Here is an 11,858-nt window from a genome sequence, read left to right on the forward strand (position 1 = left end):
GTGGGGAGTGGTGGAACGGTGGGGAGTGGTGGAGTGGTGGAGTGTGGTGGAGCGGTGGGGAGTGGTGGAGCGGTGGCGAGCGGTGGAGTGGTGGAGTGGTGGAGCGTGGTGGAGCGGTGGAGTGGTGGAGTGGTGGAGCGTGGTGGAGCATGGCGGAGCGTGGTGGAGTGGTGGACCGTGGGGGAGCGGTGGGGAGCAGTGGAGTTGTGGAGCATGGTGGAGCGTGGTGGAGTGGTGGAGTGGTGGAGCGAGGTGGAGTCAGGTGACAAGAGAGAGGGGGCGAGAAACTGATTGTAACACCACAAAGACAAAGACCCCCCGTGTAGCCTCTAACAGACTGCTGGGGCAAGTGCTGTTAGTAGCGCTTAGCAGCAGCACCTGTGAAGGTAGACACAGACAAAGATCCCCCGTGTAGCCTCTAACAGACTGTAGGGGCAAGTGCTGTTAGTAGCGAGTAGCAGCAGCAGCAGCTATGAAGGCTACCGGCACTGTGGCACACGAGGGGGTGGGTGCCCAGCACCACGCCCGGCCGCCTTTGTCTCTCCAGTGGCGATGTTGACTACACACCGTACCAGGTACTCATTTGAGGCTGAGTCGACCTAGGGGAGGCCCCAGGACCGGTGGCCGTGAGCGGGAATCGAACTCGGATCGCCGAGTTCGTAATTTTATTGCTTTGATAATAAAATAAATAACAATGTAGTGAGTGGTGAGTGGGGTTACAGGCGGAGTGGTGAGCGAGTGGTGAGTAGTGAGTGGTGAGTAGTGAGTGGTGAGTAGTGAGTGGTGAGCGAGTGGTGAGCGGTGAGTGGTGAGTAGTGAGTGGTGAGCAAGTGGTGAGCGGCGAGTAGTGAGTGGTGAGCGGTGAGTGAGTGGTGAGTGACTGAGTGGTGAGTAGCGAGTGGTGAGTAGTGAGCGGTGAGTGGTGACCGAGTGGTGACTAGTGAGTGGTGAGTAGTGAGTGGTGAGCGAGTGGTGAGCGGTGAGTGGTGAGTAGTGAGTGGTGAGTGGTGAGCGAGTGGTGAGCGGTGAGCGAGTGGTGAGCGGTGAGTAGTGAGTGGTGAGTGGTAAGTAGTGAGTGGTGAGCGGTGAGCGAGTGGTGAGCGGTGAGTAGTGAGTGGTGAGCGGTGAATGAGTGGTGAGCAGTGAGTGGTGAGTGGTGAGTGGGGATACAGGCTTCCGTTACAAGTAGGTACCGAGTGGTGAGTAGTGAGTGGTGAGCGGTGAGTGGTGAGCGGTGAGTGAGCGGTGAGTAGTGAGCGGTGAGTGAGTGGTGAGCAGTGAGTGAGTGGTGAGCAGTGAGTGAGTGGTGAGTGGTGAGCAGTGAGTGGTGAGCGAGTGGTGAGCGGCGAGTAGTGAGTGGTGAGCGGTGAGTGAGTGGTGAGTAGTGAGCGGTGAGTGGTGAGCGAGTGGTGACTAGTGAGTGGTGAGTAGTGAGCGGTGAGTGGTGAGCGGTGAGTGGTGAGCGTTGAGTGGTGAGCGAGTGGTGAGCGAGTGGTGAGTAGTGAGTGGTGAGCGGTGAGCGAGTGGTGAGCGGTGAGCGAGTGGTGAGCGGTGAGTAGTGAGTGGTGAGCGGTGAGTGAGTGGTGAGCGGTGAGTAGTGAGTGAATGGTGAGCGGTGAGTGAGCGGTGAGTAGTGAGCGGTGAGTGAGTGGTGAGCAGTGAGTGAGTAGTGAGCAGTGAGTGAGTGGTGAGTGAGTGGTGAGTGAGTGGTGAGTGAGCGGTGAGTGAGCGGTAAGAAAGTAGTGAGCGGTGAGTGGTGAGTGAGTGGTGAGTGAGTGGTGAGTGAGTGGTGAGTGGTGAGTGAGTGGTGGTAGTGAGAGGTGAGTGAGTGGTGAGTGAGTGAGTGGTGAGCGAGTGGTGAATGAGTGGTGAGTGGTGGTGAGTGGTAGTGAGTGAGTGGTGAGTGAGTGGTGAGTGGTGAGTGAGTGGTGAGTGAGTGGTGAGCTAGGCTCACAGGCTGCTATTGTGAGTGGTGAGTGAGTGGTGGTAGTGAGTGGTGAGTGAGTGGTGAGTGAGTGGTGAGTGGTAAGTGAGTGGTGAGTGGTAAGTGAGTGGTGAGTGAGTGGTGAGCGAGGCTCACAGGCTGCTGTTGTGAGTGGTGAGTGAGTGGTGAGTGAGTGGTGAGTGAGTGGTGAGTGAGTGGTGATAGTGAGTGGTGGTAGTGAGTGGTGAGTGAGTGAGAGAGTGGTGAGTGAGTGAGTGAGTGGTGAGTGAGTGGTAGTGAGTGAGTGGTGAGTGAGTGGTGAGTGAGTGGTGAGTGAGTGAGTGGTGAGTGGTGAGTGAGTGGTGGTAGTGAGTGGTAGTGGTAGTGAGTGGTAGTGAGTGAGTGGTGAGTGAGTGGTGAGTGGTAGTGAGTGGTGAGTGAATGGTGAGTGAGTGAGTGATGAGTGAATGGTGGTAGTGAGTGGTGAGTGAGTGGTGGTAGTGAGTGGTGAGTGAGTGGTGAGTGAGTGGTGGTAGTGAGTGGTGGTAGTGAGTGGTGAGTGAGTGGTGAGTGATTGGTGAGTGATTGGTGGTAGTGAGTGGTGAGTGAGTAGTGAGTGGTGGTAGTGAGTGGTGAGTGAGTGGTGAGTGAGTGGTGAGTGGTGGTAGTGAGTGGTGAGTGAGTGGTGAGTGAGTGGTGAGTGAGTGGTGGTAGTGAGTGAGTGGTGGTAGTGAGTGAGTGGTGGTAGTGAGTGAGTGGTGATAGTGAGTGGTGATAGTGAGTGGTGATAGTGAGTGGTAGTGAGTGGTAGTGAGTGGTGAGTGAGTGAGTGGTGAGTGAGTGGTGGTAGTGAGTGAGTGGTGATAGTGAGTGGTGACAGTGAGTGGTGATAGTGAGTGGTGAGTGAGTGGTAGTGAGTGGTGAGTGAGTGGTGAGTGAGCGGTGGTAGTGAGTGGTGAGTGAGTGGTGAGTGAGTGGTGAGTGAGTGGTGAGTGAGTGGTGGTAGTGAGTGGTGAGTGAGTGGTGACTGAGTGGTGAGTGAGTGATGGTAGTGAGTGGTGGTAGTGAGTGGTGAGTGAGTGAGTGAGTGGTGAGTGAGTGAGTGAGTGGTGAGTGAGTGAGTGAGTGGTGAGTGAGTGGGTGGTGAGTGAATGGTGAGTGAGTGGTGGTAGTGAGTGAGTGGTGAGTGAGTGGTGAGTGAGTGAGTGAGTGGTGGTAGTGAGTGGTGGTAGTGAGTGGTGAGTGAGTGGTGAGTGAGTGGTGGTAGTGAGTGGTGAGTGAGTGAGTGAGTGGTGAGTGAGTGAGTGGTGAGTGAGTGAGTGGTGAGTGGTGAGTGAGTGGTGGTGAGTGGTGAATGGTGAGTGAGTGGTGAGTGGTGAGTGAGTGGTGAGTGAGTGGTGAGTGAGGCTCACAGGCTGCTGTTGTGAGTGGTGAGTGAGTGGTGGTAGTGAGTGGTGAGTAAGTGGTGAGTGAGTGGTGGTAGTGAGTGAGTGAGTGGTGAGTGGTGAGTGAGTGGTGGTAGTGAGTGACTGAGTGGTGAGTGAGTGGTGGTAGTGAGTGGTGAGTGAGTGGTGAGTGAGTGGTGAGTGAGTGGTGGTAGTGAGTAGTGAGTGAGTGGTGAGTGGTGAGTGAGTGAGTGGTGAGTGGTGAGTGAGTGGTGCTGAGTGGTGAATGGTGAGTGAGTGGTGAGTGGTGAGTGAGTGGTGGTAGTGAGTGGTGAGTGAGTGGTGAGTGAGTGGTGCTGAGTGGTGAGTGGTGAGTGAGTGGTGAGTGAGTGGTGAGTGAGTGGTGGTAGTGAGTGGTGAGTGAGTGGTGAGTGAGTGGTGAGTGAGTGGTGAGTGAGTAGTGAGTGAGTGGTGAGTGAGGCTCACAGGCTGCTGCTGCTGTTGTTGTGAGCTTCGGGCTGTGCAGCGTTTGCCTCCCCGGGCCCCCTCTCTCTCCCGGTCGGCACAACCTGAACAACAACAACAACAACCATGACAACAACAACCATGACAACAACGGCAACAACAACAACCATGACAACAACAACAACAACAATAACAACGACAACAACAACGACAATAACAACAATGACAACAACAACAACAACGACAATGACAACAATGACAACAACAACGACAATGACAACAATGACAACAACAATAACAACAACAACAATGACAACAACAACAATGACAACAACAACAATGACAACAACAACAATGACAACAACAACAATGACAACAACAACAATGACAACAACAACGACAATGACAACAACAACAATGACAACAACAACAACAATGACAACAACAACAATGACAACAACAACAATGACAACAACACCAATGACAACAACAACGACAATGACAACAACAACAATGACAACAACAACAACAATGACAACAACAATGACAACAACAACGACAACAACAACAATGACAACAACAATGACAACAACAACAACGACAACAACAATGACAACAATGACAACAACAACAATGACAACAGCAACAATGACAACAACAACAATGACAACAACAATGACAACAATGACAACAACAATGACAACAACGACAACAACAATGACAACAATGACAACAACAACAATGACAACAATGACAACAACAACAATGACAACAACAACAATGACAACAACAACGACAACAACAATGACAACTACGATGCCACGTTCAGGTGGTGCAAGCCCGGATAACAACCACATCAGGATCACTAGTGTAGCAGTAGTGTAGTAGTAGTAGTAGTGTAGTAGTAGTAGTGTAGTAGTGTAGTAGTAGTAGTGTAGTAGTAGTGTAGTAGTAGTAGTGTAGTAGTAGTGTAGTAGCAGTAGTGTAGTAGTGTAGTAGTAGTGTAGTAGTAGTAGTGTAGTAGTAGTAGTATAGTAGTAGTGTAGTAGCAGTAGTGTAGATGTAGTAGTAGTGTAGTAGTAGTAGTGTAGTAGTAGTAGTGTAGTAGTAGTAGTGTAGTAGTAGTGTAGTAGTAGTAGTAGTGTAGTAGTAGTAGTAGTGTAGTAGTAGTGTAGTAGTAGTGTAGTAGTAGTGTAGTAGTGGTGGAGTAGTAGTGTAGTAGTAGTGTAGTAGTAGTAGTGTAGTAGTGGTGTAGTAGTAGTAGTGTAGTAGTATAGTAGTAGTGTAGTAGTAGTGTAGTAGTAGTAGTGTAGTAGTAGTAGTGTAGTAGTAGTGTAGTAGTATAGTAGTAGTGTAGTAGTAGTGTAGTAGTATAGTAGTAGTGTAGTAGTAGTGTAATAGTAGTGTAGTAGTAGTAGTAGTGTAGTAGTGTAGTAGTAGTAGTGTAGTAGTAGTGTATTAGTAGTGGTGTAGTAGTAGTGTAGTAGTAGTGGTGTAGTAGTGTAGTAGTAGTAGTCTAGTAGTAGTGTAGTAGTAGTAGTAGTGTAGTAGTAGTGTATTAGTGTGGTGTAGTAGTAGTAGTGTAGTAGTAGTGGTGTAGTAGTAGTGTAGTAGTAGTGTAGTAGTAGTAGTGTAGTAGTAGTGTAGTAGTAGTAGTGTAGTAGTAGTGTAGTAGTAGTGTATTAGTAGTGGTGTAGTAGTAGTAGTGTAGTAGTAGTGTATTAGTAGTGGTGTAGTAGTAGTATAGTAGTGGTGTATTAGTAGTAGTGGTGTAGTAGTAGTAGTGTAGTAGTAGTAGTACTAGTAGTAGTAGTGTAGTAGTGGTGTAGTAGTAGTAGTGTAGTAGTAGTGTAGTAGTGGTGTAGTAGTAGTGTAGTAGTAGTGGTGTAGTAGTGGTTTAGTAGTGTAGTAGAAGTGTAGTAGTAGTAGTGGTGTAGTAGTAGTAGTGTAGTAGTAGTACTAGTAGTAGTAGTGTAGTAGTGGTGTAGTAGTAGTAGTGTAGTAGTAGTGTAGTAGTAGTATAGTAGTAGTGGTGTAGTAGTAGTAGTGTAGTAGTAGTGTAGTAGTAGAGTAGTAGTAGTGGTGTAGTAGTAGTAGTGTAGTAGTGGTGTAGTAGTAGTGTAGTAGTAGTGTAGTAGTAGTGGTGTAGTAGTAGTAGTGTAGTAGTGGTTTAGTAGTGTAGTAGTAGTGTAGTAGTAGTGTAGTAGTAGTAGTGGTGTAGTAGTAGTAGTGTAGTAGTAGTACTAGTAGTAGTGGTGTAGTAGTAGTAGTGTAGTAGTAGTAGTACTAGTAGTAGTAGTGTAGTAGTGGTGTAGTAGTAGTAGTGTAGTAGTGTAGTAGTAGTAGTGTAGTAGTGGTGTAGTAGTAGTGTAGTAGTGGTGTAGTAGTAGTGTAGTAGTAGTAGTGTAGTAGTAGTAGTGTAGTAGTAGTGTAGTAGTAGTGTAGTAGTAGTATAGTAGTGTAGTAGTAGTGTAGTAGTAGTGTAGTAGTGGTGTAGTAGTAGTAGTAGTGTAGTAGTAGTAGTGGTGTAGTAGTAGTAGTGTAGTAGTAGTAGTACTAGTAGTAGTAGTGTAGTAGTGGTGTAGTAGTAGTAGTGTAGTAGTAGTGTAGTAGTAGTACTAGTAGTAGTAGTAGTGGTGTAGTAGTAGTTTGTAGTAGTAGTGTAGTAGTAGTAGTACTAGTAGTAGTGTAGTAGTAGTGGTGTAGTAGTAGTAGTGTAGTAGTAGTGGTGTAGTAGTAGTGTAGTAGTAGTGTAGTAGTAGTAGTGTAGTAGTAGTGGTGTAGTAGTAGTAGTGTAGTAGTAGTGTAGTAGTGGTGTTGTAGTAGTATAGTAGTAGTGTAGTAGTAGTGTAGTAGTAGTAGTGTAGTAGTAGTGTAGTAGTAGTAGTGGTGTATTAGTAGTGTAGTAGTAGTATAGTAGTAGTAGTGGTGTAGTAGTAGTAGTGTAGTAGTAGTATAGTAGTAGTGTAGTAGTAGTAGTGTAGTAGTAGTAGTGTAGTAGTGGTGTAGTAGTAGTGTAGTAGTAGTAGTGGTGTAGTAGTAGTAGTGTAGTAGTAGTGTAGTAGTAGTAGTGTAGTAGTAGTATAGTAGTAGTGTAGTAGTAGTGTAGTAGTAGTAGTATAGTAGTGTAGTAGTAGTAGTGTAGTAGTACTGTAGTAGTGGTGTAGTAGTGTAGTAGTAGTAGTGTAGTAGTGTAGTAGTAGTAGTAGTGTAGTAGTAGTATAGTAGTAGTGTAGTAGTATAGTAGTAGTGGTGTAGTAGTAGTGTAGTAGTAGTAGTGTAGTAGTAGTATAGTAGTAGTGTAGTAGTAGTGTAGTAGTAGTAGTAGTGTAGTAGTAGTAGTGTAGTAGTAGTGTAGTAGTAGTATAGTAGTAGTGTAGTAGTAGTAGTGTAGTAGTAGTGTAGTAGTGGTGTAGTAGTGTAGAAGTAGTAGTGTAGTAGTGTAGTAGTAGTGTAGTAGTAGTATAGTAGTAGTGTAGTAGTAGTGTAGTAGTAGTAGTGGTGTAGTAGTAGTAGTGTAGTAGTAGTACTAGTAGTAGTGGTGTAGTAGTAGTAGTGTAGTAGTAGTGTAGTAGTAGTAGTACTAGTAGTAGTAGTGTAGTAGTAGTGGTGTAGTAGTAGTAGTGTAGTAGTAGTAGTGTAGTAGTGGTGTAGTAGTAGTGTAGTAGTGGTGTAGTAGTAGTGTAGTAGTAGTAGTGTAGTAGTAGTAGTGTAGTAGTAGTGTAGTAGTAGTAGTGTAGTAGTAGTATAGTAGTAGTAGTGTAGTAGTAGTAGTGTAGTAGTGGTGTAGTAGTAGTAGTAGTGTAGTAGTAGTAGTGGTGTAGTAGTAGTAGTGTAGTAGTACTAGTAGTAGTAGTGTAGTAGTAGTAGTGTAGTAGTAGTGTAGTAGTACTAGTAGTAGTGTAGTAGTAGTAGTGGTGTAGTAGTAGTAGTGTAGTAGTAGTGTAGTAGTAGTAGTACTAGTAGTAGTAGTGTAGTAGTGGTGTAGTAGTAGTAGTGTAGTAGTAGTGGTGTAGTAGTAGTGTAGTAGTAGTGTAGTAGTAGTAGTGTAGTAGTAGTGGTGTAGTAGTAGTAGTGTAGTAGTAGTGTAGTAGTGGTGTTGTAGTAGTATAGTAGTAGTAGTGTAGTAGTAGTAGTGTAGTAGTGGTGTAGTAGTAGTAGTGGTGTATTAGTAGTGTAGTAGTAGTATAGTAGTAGTAGTGGTGTAGTAGTAGTAGTGTAGTAGTAGTAGTATAGTAGTAGTGTAGTAGTAGTGTAGTAGTGTAGTAGTAGTAGTGTAGTAGTGGTGTAGTAGTAGTGTAGTAGTAGTAGTGGTGTAGTAGTAGTAGTGTAGTAGTAGTGTAGTAGTAGTAGTGTAGTAGTAGTATAGTAGTAGTGTAGTAGTAGTATAGTAGTAGTGTAGTAGTAGTAGTGTAGTAGTAGTGTAGTAGTGGTGTAGTAGTGTAGTAGTAGTGTAGTAGTATAGTAGTAGTGGTGTAGTAGTAGTGTAGTAGTGTAGTAGTAGTATAGTAGTAGTGTAGTAGTCGTGTAGTAGTAGTAGTGTAGTAGTAGTATAGTAGTAGTGTAGTAGTAGTGTAGTAGTAGTAGTATAGTAGTAGTGTAGTAGTAGTAGTGTAGTAGTAGTGTAGTAGTGGTGTAGTAGTAGTAGTGTAGTAGTAGTGTAGTAGTAGTATAGTAGTAGTGTAGTAGTGTAGTAGTAGTATAGTAGTAGTGTAGTAGTAGTGTAGTAGTATAGTAGTAGTGTAGTAGTAGTAGTGTATTAGTAGTGGTGTAGTAGTGTAGTAGTAGTAGTGTAGTAGTAGTATAGTAGTAGTGTAGTAGTGGTGTAGTAGTGTAGTAGTAGTAGTGTAGTAGTAGTAGTGTAGTAGTAGTAGTAGTGTAGTAGTGGTGTAGTAGTAGTAGTGTAGTAGTGGTGTAGTAGTAGTGTAGTAGTATAGTAGTAGTGTAGTAGTAGTGTAGTAGTAGTAGTGTAGTAGTAGTAGTGTAGTAGTGGTAGTAGTAGTAGTGGTGGTAGTAGTAGTAGTAGTGGTGTAGTAGTGTAGTAGTAGTGGTGTAGTAGTAGTGGTGTAGTAGTGGTGTAGTAGTAGTGTGTAGTAGTGTAGTAGTGGTGTAGTAGTAGTGTAGTAGTAGTGTAGTAGTAGTGGTGTAGTAGTAGTGGTGTAGTAGTGTAGTAGTAGTGGTGTAGTAGTAGTGTAGTAGTAGTAGTAGTGTAGTAGTAGTGTAGTAGTGTAGTAGTAGTAGTATAGTAGTAGTGTAGTAGTAGTAGTGTAGTAGTAGTGTAGTAGTGGTGTAGTAGTAGTAGTGTAGTAGTGTAGTAGTAGTGTAGTAGTAGTATAGTAGTAGTGTAGTAGTAGTATAGTAGTAGTGTAGTAGTAGTGTAGTAGTATAGTAGTAGTGTAGTAGTAGTGTATTAGTAGTGGTGTAGTAGTGGTGTAGTAGTAGTAGTGTAGTAGTAGTAGTGTAGTAGTAGTGTAGTAGTGGTGTAGTAGTAGTAGTGTAGTAGTAGTATAGTAGTAGTGTAGTAGTGGTGTAGTAGTGTAGTAGTAGTAGTGTAGTAGTAGTAGTGTAGTAGTAGTAGTAGTGTAGTAGTGGTGTAGTAGTAGTAGTGTAGTAGTGGTGTAGTAGTAGTGTAGTAGTATAGTAGTAGTGTAGTAGTAGTGTAGTAGTAGTAGTGTAGTAGTAGTGTAGTAGTGGTGTAGTAGTAGTAGTGGTGTAGTAGTAGTAGTAGTGTAGTAGTGTAGTAGTAGTGTGTAGTAGTAGTGGTGTAGTAGTGGTGTAGTAGTAGTGTGTAGTAGTGTAGTAGGTGGTGTAGTAGTAGTGGTTAGTAGTGTAGTAGTAGTGGTGTAGTAGTAGTGTAGTAGTAGTAGTGGTGTAGCAGTAGTGGTGTAGTAGTGTAGTAGTAGTGTGTAGTAGTAGTGTAGTAGTAGTGTAGTAGTAGGTAGTAGTAGTAGTAGTAGTGTAGTAGTGTTGTAGTAGTAGTGTAGTAGTAGTAGTGTAGTAGTAGTGTAGTAGTAGTAGTGGTGTAGTAGTAGTAGTGTAGTAGTAGTGTAGTAGTAGTAGTGTAGTAGTAGTATAGTAGTAGTGTAGTAGTAGTGTAGTAGTGGTGTAGTAGTGTAGTAGTAGTGTAGTAGTATAGTAGTAGTGGTGTAGTATAGTGTAGTAGTGTAGTAGTAGTATAGTAGTAGTGTAGTAGTAGTGTAGTAGTAGTAGTGTAGTAGTAGTATAGTAGTAGTGTAGTGTAGTAGTAGTGTAGTAGTAGTATAGTAGTAGTGTAGTAGTGTAGTAGTAGTGGTAGTAGTGGTGTAGTAGTGTAGTAGTAGTGGTGTAGTAGTGTAGTAGTAGTGTAGGAAGTGTGGTGTAGTATAGTGTAGTAGTAGTGGTGTAGTAGTAGTAGTAGTGGTGTAGTAGTAGTAGTGTGGTAGTGGTGTAGTAGTAGTGTAGTAGTGTAGTAGTAGTAGTGTAGTAGTAGTGTAGTAGTGGTGTAGTAGTAGTAGTGTAGTAGTGTGTAGTAGTAGTAGTAGTAGTAGTGTAGTAGTAGTAGTAGTGTAGTAGTAGTGTAGTAGTGGTGTAGTAGTAGTAGTGTAGTAGTAGTGGTGTAGTAGTAGTAGTAGTGTAGTAGTAGTGGGTAGTAGTAGTAGTGGTGTAGTAGTAGTAGTAGTGGTGTAGTAGTAGTAGTGTGTAGTGGTGTAGTAGTAGTAGTAGTGGTGTAGTAGTAGTAGTAGTAGTGTAGTAGTAGTAGTGTAGTAGTAGTGTAGTAGTAGTAGTAGTAGGTGTAGTAGTAGTAGGTTGTGTAGTGGTGTAGTAGTAGTAGTAGTGTAGTAGTAGTAGTAGTAGTAGTAGTGTAGTAGTAGTAGTGTAGTAGTAGTAGTAGTGTAGTAGTAGTGTAGTAGTAGTAGTGTAGTAGTAGTATAGTAGTAGTAGTAGTAGTAGTAGTAGTAGTAGGTAGTGTAGTAGTATGTAGTAGTGTAGTAGTAGTGTAGTAGTAGTAGTGTAGTAGTAGTGTAGTAGTGTAGTGGTGTAGTAGTAGTAGTAGTAGTAGTGTAGTAGTAGTGTAGTAGTAGTGTAGTAGTAGTGTAGTAGTAGTTGTAGTAGTAGTAGTGGTAGTAGTAGTATAGTAGTGGTGTAGTGTGTAGTGTAGTAGTAGTAGTGTAGTAGTAGTGTAGTAGTAGTGTAGTAGTAGTAGTAGTGTAGTAGTAGTAGTGTAGTAGTAGTAGTAGTGTAGTAGTAGTGTAGTGAGTGTAGTGTAGTAGTAGTGTAGTAGTAGTGTGTAGTAGTAGTAGTGGTGTAGTAGTAGTGTATGTGTGTAGTGTGTAGTAGTAGTAGTAGTGTAGTAGTGGTGTAGTAGTGAGTAGGTATTAGTAGGTGGGAGTAGTGTAGTGTGGTGTGTGTGTGTGTAGTGGTGTAGGTGGGTGTGGTAGTAGTGTGTTGTGGTGTTGTAGTGTGTGTGGTGGTGTGGTGTGTGTGGTGGTGTGTGTGTGGTGGTGTGTGTGTGGGTGTGGTGGTGGTGGTGGTGGGGGGGTGGTGTTGGGGGTGGTGGGGTGTGGTGTGTGGTTGTGTGTGGAGTGTGGGTGGTAGTTGGGGTGGTGGATGTGGGGTGGGTGGTGTGTGTGGTGGTGGTGGTGGTGGGGAGTGGTGGGGTGTAGTAGTGTAGTAGTAGTGGTGTAGTAGTAGTGGTGTAGTAGTGGTGTAGTAGTAGTGTGTAGTAGTGTAGTTAGTGGTGTAGTAGTAGTAGTAGTGGTGTAGTAGTAGTGTAGTAGTAGTAGTGTAGTAGTAGTAGTGTAGTAGTAGTGGTGTAGTGTAGTAGTAGTGTGTAGTAGTAGTAGTGTAGTAGTGGTGTAGTAGTATAGTAGTGTGTAGTAGTAGTAGTAGTGGTGTAGTAGTAGTATAGTAGTAGTGGTGTAGTAGTAGTAGTGTGTAGTAGTAGTAGTAGTGTAGTTAGTAGGTGTGTGTAGTATGTGTAGTAGTAAGTAGTAGTGGTGTAGTAGTAGTAGTAGTGTAGTGGTGTAGTAGTAGTATGTGTAGTAGTAGTAGTGGTGTAGTAGTAGTAGTGTAGTAGTAGTGGTGTAGTAGTAGTAGTAGTGTAG

The sequence above is a fragment of the Petromyzon marinus genome, unplaced genomic scaffold (genome assembly GCF_048934315.1).
Source record: "Petromyzon marinus isolate PM22_M1 ecotype Great Lakes invasive population unplaced genomic scaffold, UKy_Petmar_22M1.pri1.0 PM_Scaffold_17, whole genome shotgun sequence".
Taxonomy (NCBI): Eukaryota; Metazoa; Chordata; class Hyperoartia; order Petromyzontiformes; family Petromyzontidae; genus Petromyzon; species Petromyzon marinus.